We start from the raw sequence: 10,155 nt of genomic DNA on the forward strand, positions 1-10,155 counted from the left end.
CTCTCTAAGTACGGTAAAAGTAAAACACCTTGAACTCTCAAGTCGTTGTTATGTATTATCTTTTACTGATATAGTTAGAAGCGCCATGGCTCTTGGCTTACGGATAAGGTATTTGCTTTCTACTTGCCAGGTTCAAAAACAGTGGTGGATAATATAGCACAAAGTCTTACTGCGCCACTGATAGGTAACCAATCTGTCCTTTTACACTCAATCCAAGTCTATGTGACAGTTTGCTTTATGGCTGAGACTACTGTGATGAAGGTTTCAAGACTAATGAAGCTTAAAATTAATTAATTGGCTAAGCAAAACTCGAATTTTTGGCTTAAGGTAATTATTAGTTTGGATGTTTTGATTTTGTCTTAACTGGTTTGAGAACCAAAAGAAATAGATTAATTCTTTCTTCCTTAACTATTAAGCGGTAGGATCTTCCTACATCAGTTCAAGTAATAAATATTGCGATCAATCTTAACCGTTGATTCTTGTATATTTGACAGTTATAATTTATTAAGAATTAATAAATAATTAATAAAAATAACCCAATCAATTACAATTATTTGATGGTTTTAACGTTTTTACCGTCTACATTCACTCTTAAGACGATGTTGTTTTAGGTTGAAAAATTAAAAAATTATAATGAGAAAGACTATATATTATAACTCTGAAATAAATTATAATTACAAAAATATCTTGATTTTCGTCCCAAAACGATGTCGTTTTGGGCTCAATGTAGATCACTTATCTACATTGATTGCACAAAAAATAAACCCTTATTTAATAGGCGAAAACTAACGGTTAAAATTTATTATTTTTACATCAGTGTAAGTTGATCTTGTCCAATTACTAATATTTTTATATTATTTTTTAGCTTTAAAAATCCGTTCAAAACCAATTTGGAAACAAAATAAGTTCGTAAAAAAGTAAAAGCAATTTATTTTGCTTAACCGAACCATTAAAATTGATTCAGTTTCTAAACCAAACAACTAGAACGATTTGGAATAGAAAAACAAACCAAACCGTCCCCATTCATGGTTAATAGATGAATTTCACATGTATATTAGTTTGATTTATAGTGTACATTTGGCGATACCTTTTAGCTAAAACAAATTCTTTAACAATGTACAGTTATATGTCCAATAATTGGATAGAATGTAGTTAATACGTTTCACTTAAATCCTAAAACAAAATAAAAGAAATCCCGAGATTTCAAAGTATTTTAGTTCTATGTACTAGAAGAAATGAAGCTTTATTATTTGAAATATTCTATCCTTTATTGTTTAAGTACATTTCTATACATTCATGATGGTTAATTAGGCCCCCTCTTATAATTTACCTTATTCCTTCACATAGAACTTGTGGATGAATACTTAGGCACAACTCAAAGGTAGAAAATGATAAGATAGAATTCTTTTTATGGAAATTGTACTTAGCTCTATTTATCAAACTGAAATTTGACCAGATATTTATCTCTTTTGAAATCACATTATTGCAACAACCATTAATATAATAATATATTCTTTCTATAGTTGAGTCCAACTCAAAATCTTTTGCTTGTTTTTGTAATTTAATAAAACCATTTCAATGAACTTTAATTCCAAGCTAGTATGTATTTTTACAAGTCACCACTAATTGAGAATGCCTCTTTTTTTTTTTTTCTTATTTTATTATAATTTTGCTAGACAAGCAAGAGCACAACACTGAAGAAGCTTCATCAGGACAGGGTGATCCATTGCAATTCTTACCAGAAATTACAGAACTGAATTTCAAAAGTAAGTCATAATACATGCTACGTATCCTTATATACAAGCTCAATCAGATAAATAACTAAATCTAACTGACTAACAAATATATAAAACAGAAAACTATAACAACTTTCTATTTTTTCTATTTTATCAGCGTGTGAAGTTGATATGTTAACTTGGGCTGCTTCTTGCGCCGAAATAGCTGGAGTGGACTCCAATATACTAATATATTCTTTTGAAATCACATTATTGCAACAACCATTAATATAATAATATATTCTTTCTATAGTTGAGTCCAACTCAAAATCTTTTGCTTGTTTTTGTAATTTAATAAAACCATTTCAATGAACTTTAATTCCAAGCTAGTATGTATTTTTACAAGTCACCAGTCACCACTAATTGAGAATGCCTCTTTCTTTTTTTTTCTTATTTTATTATTAATTTTGCTAGACAAGCAAGAGCACAACACTGAAGAAGCTTCATCAGGGCAGGGTGGTCCATTGCAATTGTTTAAAAATTTGTGGTATGAAGAAGTTAGACAATTGGAATACAAATTCGAAGAGACTTTGAAATTAATAACTGAACCTTCGGTAGTATGGTTTGACGCAGTAAAATCGGGAAATGTTGAAGTTGTTAAATTTCTTCTTGGCATGAATCCTGAATTACTGACGATAAAGGACTCCCATAATGGATGCAATATACTGCAGTTTGCCGTTTTACATAGACAAAATAGCATTTTTGACTTTATAGTTAAAATGAGGACAGCGGACCATGTGATACGAGCAGTGGACAAGGATCGTAACAACATTCTACACTTAGCTGCGCGTCAGCCACAAGTACCGTTAAGTTTGAGTCCATGGATTGAAATGCAAAGAGAGTTGAAGTGGTTCAAGGTGAATTTGCTAATTATATATCTTTATTTTAAAATATAATATTTATTAGGTAACATATTAGTTTCAAAATATCATCATCATCATTATAGCATGTAGTAGTTTTTACTTCATAAATGCATTTCTTAGGAAATTTAACATGTAAATTAAAATTCATTGAGTTTTAATTGAAATATTAAATTTTGCATTGCCATTAATTACCACATACTTATGATTAATTAATATTAATGCATATATATCTAGACAATGGAGAAGAAAGTTCCCGAATTAAGGACAATGAGAAACAGAAAAGGCCAGACACCAAAGGATGTATTTTATGCTGAGCGTGAAGAGTTATTTGAAAAAGTTAATGATGCAGCCAAAGAATTTGCCAATTCTGGCAGGGTTATTGCAACACTTATTGCTGGTGTAGTGTTTGGAGCAGCTCTCGGTGTTCCAGGTGATGACAAGACCAGTCAGTTGTATGCTTTCTTCTTCTTAGCAAATACAGTTGCATTATACGCTTCTTATATATCTATAATATTTTTCTTTGTAATTTCGACTTCACCAAGATACTCAGAAGCTATCAAGGACATTATCTCATATGGGTATGGGTCTTTGTTTATCGCCATTACCTTTATGGTTATAGCTTTTGTTGCAGCCTCCTTTTTGATATTTCCTCAGACATCCGATGGGGTTGCAACTACAGTGGCTATTTTGGGGATTATTCCAATAGTTATGTTTTCGGTCCTACGGTTCAGGTTTGTCGATGATTCAGCTGTCGAAAATGTGATTAATGCTGCAAGGTCGAACAAATTACTTGATCTTCCAAATACAAAAACATTACTTGAAGGCCTGGCAATCGACAGTTGGAGATTTGCCAATTCTGATCATCCAAGAGCTCATAATTAATTGCAGAGGACAGTTTGTTTAGAGCATGCGAGTATCCACGCAACATATATATGCTCGATTATGTTTTGTAACTTGTTTGTGAAATAATCAAGGTTGTATTTCAATCTGAGATATTTATATATATATACAATACTTCTTCCTTTTTGATTTGGAAGTTTAGCTTTTTTATTTTATATAATTATTTGGAAGGCCTATGCCCAAGTTGCACAGCTATATTATGCACGAGTGAGACTATCGTTAGCATAACAGGATACCCCCACAGGCAGCAAGTGGTACCCAAAAGGATAGGTAAATTTGTTACCTTCGGGCAAAGCATGTGATGAGAATCTACATAAGTCCCACATTATGTCCCATTTATTTATGAACCAATCACTTTTTTCTTTTTCGAGTCTATCTCTTATGTTTGTTGCTAATTAAATTTCCACCCGAAATTTGTTTATTTGCTCAGGACATATTTAGTGTTGTTTATTTGTTTTTCTAGGATTTTCGGGAAACTAATTTTTTCTAAATTTTAAATTTTCAGATATTATGATAAACTGAATGTAAAAATTATATTTTTAAAAATCGAGATTCCCAGACAAAAACAAATTTCTCATCTACCAAACGCTAGTAATGCTTGACAATTAAAAAAGTTCGTCAAAATTTAAATAGAAATGTTAAGATTTGTTTTAAGTTTACTTGTTAATAGAGACAACTATATATAAGAGTTAATTAACCGATTAAACTCATTATCAAAAAAACTTTTAACACAAAATTCTGGCATACTAGAATCTCTTTTCAATAATAACTTGAACATTCTCTTGTTCACAAAGAAAGTGTCGGTCAGATGTTGATCTTAGGCCACCAGGATAGCCGAGGCGCCTAAGACTGATGTTGAGTTTTCGAAGCCTTTGCTCCCTGTAAATTTTGAATTGGTTTTTGTATGTTTCTTGGAAGAAGAAAAAACTGATGGGACGCCAGTTGCAAAAAGAATGTTTGAATTTGAACTAGTCTGGTCATTCAGCATGCATTTTAGATTATAGTTACTTCTGCCAAGAGAATGCGACCACATGACATGCCTTCTTATTTTTCTTTGTTTTATAACTCGTATTTCCAGTATGTGATTTCGTCGTGCTTTGGGGTGGGGCACGTGTAAAAGTGATATACCAACCTAGTAAATACTTTCCACTTTACACTATTTCAACAATTTTTTTCTGAAGTGATGATTCTTCCAATCTTATTTTCTCTATTCTCAGCACTACAACTCAAAACTATTGTCCTTTTTATTCTTTTTATTCAAAACAAGTCATACCACTCCAACTCTCCACATCTAATTATCCCCATTTTTTTTTTCTTTTCTCTCTCTCCCACTTTAAATGACTCAATATTCATAGTACAATGAATTATTCCTTATTAGCGAGTTCCGCGCGTTGACGTGATCTTGCGGGCCACAATGATCTACGCCAAAGGATTTGCAGCACCTCCTTAGGAAGATTCATATTTTAATCACTGGATTCAATCATCAAACATGTTGCGACTTCGGCAAGTGTACCGATCGTACAAATAATAAAGTGATAAGATTAAGTTGTCGATTTCATGAGGACTGATGACCAAGCACTAATTTATCTATTTAATTAAAGTTGGATCGATCGTAAATAGGTTTTTTGGAAAATATTTTAATTAAATTAAAACAGAATTTTAACTACTATTTTTGGTTTTTAATATTCAAGAAATTAAATTCAGAATTTAGAATGCTAGAAATTGATTTTAAGTTTTTATAAAAGATGTAGCTAGGAAATATACTTTCTCTCTGTGACGATGACCAAGCACTAATTTCTCTCTGTGACGTGCTTTTCAATTGCATCTCGAAGGTCCCAGCAGTCATCCGTAAAGTGACCGTTTTGATCGTGGAAGGCGCAGTATTTGTTCCTGTCTAACCCGAACTTGGTTTTGAGGGGTCGAGGTCACTCGACATTGCGCATCTCGGTCTGAGCCACCTCTTTCCATATCCTGGATCTGGACACGTTCAAAGGTGTATAATCGTCATACTTCTTCCTTGGTGATTGATCTTCCGACCTCTTATCACGAGTGTCCTTTGTTTTTTTGGATCCCTTCTGGTTCCTGTCTTTGTTGTTTTTCTTACTCGGGCTCCGACGTGTCGGGCTTCGTCCTCAAGATTCGACGTAGACCTTTTGCATGTCTTCCACGTCAATGTATTTATCCGACCCTTGTCGGAACTCTTCCAGATCGTTCACCGGGTTCTTATAGATAGACCTCGCCAATGGGGAGTCACCATCTAATCCCGAAATGATTAAGTGGAGGTGCACTGCTTCAGTTAAGCCTCGGACCTTGAGGGCAGCATCCTTGAATCGATCAAGGTACTTCCTCAGCGATTCGTTCTCCTTCTGCCGGATTCTTTCCAAAGCATAGGCTGGCATCGGATGCACCTTGCTTGTTGCAAAGTTAAGTCGGAAAGTCCGAGCTAGGTCCTCAAATGAGTCGATTGAGTTCCTAGGGAGCCTGGTTATCCAGGTCATCGCTTGACCAATCAATGTCGTCGCAGAGTCCTGGCCTTAATAGGTCCAGTGATCCCGTTGAACAACATCTCGGTTTTGAAAGCCTCTAAATGGGCTTCTGGGTCCTTACTTCCGTCGTACGGAGGTATCCTGGTGCTCTTGAATCTCGGCGGTATGGCCAAGTTCATGAGCCTCCCAGTGAATGGGCTATCATTACCCTCTTCATCATCCAGATAATTTTTGTCCTGGTTGTCGTTCGGACCTCCACCATTCTGGTTGTTGCCGAGGTTAGGGTTCTGCATATTCTGCGCGTTTCCTTCGACTGTAGTCGCGTTCTGACGTTGCGGGCCATCATCAACAGCGTGGTCGTTTCTTCCAGGTCGGCCTTCAGCGTTTTGACGTCGGAGGTCTTCGACTGTAGCCGCGTTCTGACGTTGCGGGCCATCGTCAACAGCGTGGCCGTTCTTCCCAGGTCGGCCTTCAGCGTTTTGACATCAGAAGTCTTCGACTGTAGCCACGTTCTGACGTTGCGGGCCATCATCAACAGCGTGGCCGTTCCTCCCTGGTCGGCCTTCAGCGTTCCGATGTTGGACGCCTTCAGCATTTTGATGTTGGACGCCTTCAGCATTTTGCTGTTGAGGTTCGGAGTTTACGACCTGTCCGGCTACCCTAGATCGGTCTTCCGCGTTCAGATTTCTCAGCTCGGCCTCAAATGTCGCCATCCTTTGGGCATCCATTCGTTGCTGAGTCAGGAATCTGTTTTCCATCTCTTGCAATCTTTGAAGGATTGCACCTATGGCCATCGTGGTCACGTTCGGTGGCTCATTGTGTGGAGGCGGACGAGCTATAGCCGCCGTCGTGCTGGTCTGGGGTCTGAGAGTCGGTCCCTGAAGGCCGACCTCTTCGACCTGTACGTCTACCATCACAGGAGTTGTAGTCGCCTGGATCTGTTCCATTGCAGACTGGTGCGGCGGTATTTGGATATTGCTAGACGTCAAACGAGTGTTCGTCATCGTTGAATGGGAGTCGAAATTTATCGTTTCCCACAGACGGCGCCAATGTTAGGTCCTGGATAGACCTTATTGCTATACCGTATGGTATGCTCTTAGAGATAGTGTATATCAGGTGTATACTAGGCTTATAGCCGAGGTCCCAATCACTGCGCACAAGCAATAGGCTTATAGCCAAGGGGTGGGTGGGTGCACAGTGTGGGCAGTATCTGTAAATAGGTTAAAAGTGTGTACCTGGGGTTCTTAAGCTCTTATTTATAAGGATTACCTTCCTAGGCTTGAGCCTTTTAAGGTCCCCAGATTGCATTAGGGTTTAGCTCCCTTTTTGTTGGGATGTGATCCTTATCTTGTGCCCTTTGACTGTTTAGTGTTGTTGAGATATTCATGAATCTACCTCTTAGTAAATTCTTAGGTGAGTAGTTGGGATATGATATTCATATCCATAACAAGATTAATTCTGGAGGATTAAACATTTGTGTGGTATATTCAAATCAGATGAAAATTCAAGTAACAGCCCTGCCCCAGCTAAAGTGAGCAGTACCCTTGTGTTGAATGCAGACTATAATGACCCTAAATGGTAAATCTTAATTAGAGATTTAATTTAAGGATTTAAATGCCATAATTAGATTCAGTGAGCGATTTCGAGTATTTTGACTGTAATCATGACTATGTTATGAACAGTGCGTTCTGCCGGAGAATTTGCAATTTTGTGAATTAACCGGTAGAGCTTAAATGATTAAAAATGATTTTAGAGACATAATTTGACAATTCTGACGTCAAATATGAGTTCAGAACGAAAAATTGTATAGTCTGGCACTTTCCGTGAAAATCTCGTGAATAGTGTTTCTACCGGGTATTTTGTACTGCTGTTTAAGCAACCGGTAGAGTCCAGAAACAAATAATTGATGAAATAAGAATAAGAAAGTCCAATATATGCCAAGCAAGTCAATATAGGCCCAAGAAAATGATAAGTTTATAAGTGTTAAGTTTCAAAAATAAATAAAGTACAGTTAGTGGTTCACAGTGCATTTCGTCAAAAACGGTGCAGAAACCATACTGTGAATTATGAATATTGTTCCTTAGGAAATAAAAATTAATGTAAATGATTTTAGAAAAATAAAAATATGTTTGTAGCGTTGAGTTAGTTCCGGGTCAGTTTAAGTGAAAATACGCGAAAGAAAAACATCTGTTAAAAAGTCACATGTGGCTATAAAGCTTTGTCATTCAAGTGAATCATTATTCACACAACTAAAACTCTTTTCTCTCTCTTGCAAACCGTGGAGTTCATCATGGAAGGGGGGGGTTTAAGGCTTGATTTCTTTTGTTGATTTCTTCTTGAATATGCCACCAAATCCAAAGACCCACCACATGAAATTGCTTGTAAACCACCCAATGAAGCCATTCCACCCATCAATTTGAGCTATAGATGAGTGTGTGAAGAGTTCTTCCTCCCCCCATTTTCGAGTTACTATTCATTGGAGGAAGAAAAGTGAGTTTTTGAGTGAGCAAAGCTTGGGGTTTGTTCTTTGGAGCTTGGAATAGCAACTATAAGTGAGAAACCTCTAATCCTATGCTTTTATTTTTGTAATTTATGTCTTGAAATTTATGAGCATGTTTTGAGTGAGAAATAAATTAGTTTAAAATTTGAATTGATGATGGATTGATGATGTGTTGGATATAGGAATGTGGAATAAGCATATGAACATGTATAAAAATTGGAAAAAAAATCTCATGGTGACATACCCTAGATTTCGGCCTTGATAGGGTAATTAGGGGTGATGTGCAAAGATTTATTGTATGTATTGGGAAGGTTTAATGTGCTTGAATAAGAGGAAATTTGATGAGTTAGTAAGAATGTTAAATTTGAAAGAAAATCCTTTGAAACATACCTTGATGTTTCGGCCTTGAAGGATTTAAAGGGCTTGAGATTCCCAAAAATTAAATTGTAACTTGGTATATATATATATATATATATATATATATATATATATATATATATTTATGTACGTGTAGTTGTTAAATTAAGTGAGGAAAATGTACTGTAAAAGAGAAGAATCCTTGGAAATTCCCTTAAAGGATTCGACATATAGGGTGTTTAGGGAAAGATGTTGTCATATTTTATTTTAATAAAATATGTGTATTTCAAAGTATGAAAATGATAAGTCATGAAGTGAAATGGTTTGAAAAGAAATCATGGAAGAATATATTGATTTCCTAATTTTAGGCCCATGGTCCTTTAAAGTAAATAGCATGATTTATGTTAAAATTCTTAAGCGAATGTTTGATTAAATTAAAGAACACCAATGGTTATAAAGAGGTCTAGACTTGTGTATTGGCAAAAACGTAAAGAAACGAAAAGAAGCGATAAAATGCATGCCTTATGTAAAATCTAGGCATGATATCATTTTGTTGATTTGTATTTTGGATTCTTTCTCTAGGTGTGCCTAGGGACTGAAAAGGATCGAAATCTCTTGAAGATATAAAAGTAACTTGTGTCACAAGTAAGCAGATTGATAAAGCTTCAAGAGGTAAGCTCTATGTTTAAGGAGTCTTTTCCTGCTTGAGTGCTCCACCATGGTTAGTGAACTATGGTTGGACTGTATGACTGTTATTTAGATGCTTTGTATAGATGCATTCATATAGAGTTATTTGATAACATGATATGTTTTGCTCTGATATGACTTCTGTAATATGATTTCTATAACAATCTCTGGCCATTGATTGTATAGTACCCGGATGTCTGCTTTGGGGTCCTCCCTCGGGACTGATGGTGTACGCCTCTGATATGTCTGGTTCCGCTTTAGGGTCTTCCCTCGGGAACACGTGCGTTGATTTTCGCTTGGGGTCCTCCCTTGGGAATGACGGCACACATCTCTGATATGATATGGATATATGCTCTGTTCTGTTATGATATCTGTTATATGTTGTATTTGTATACTCTGTATCTGAATTTCATGCAGGAGTGAGCCATGGGTATGGAGAATTCTCTATAAACCTGGAGCTTATTGAGATTTGTAATCTCACCCCTCGTTGGGGACATATTTTCAAGTGCCCAGATTCCCGGTGAGTCCTCACTAGGCAGGGACGCGACACGTGGCTGAGGCAGTTGACGGCTCGGATTTTGAGTGGT

This window comes from Gastrolobium bilobum, unplaced genomic scaffold (assembly GCF_033153095.1).
Source record: "Gastrolobium bilobum isolate Gb01-03AN ecotype WA unplaced genomic scaffold, APGP_CSIRO_Gbil_v1 utg9008, whole genome shotgun sequence".
Taxonomy (NCBI): Eukaryota; Viridiplantae; Streptophyta; class Magnoliopsida; order Fabales; family Fabaceae; genus Gastrolobium; species Gastrolobium bilobum.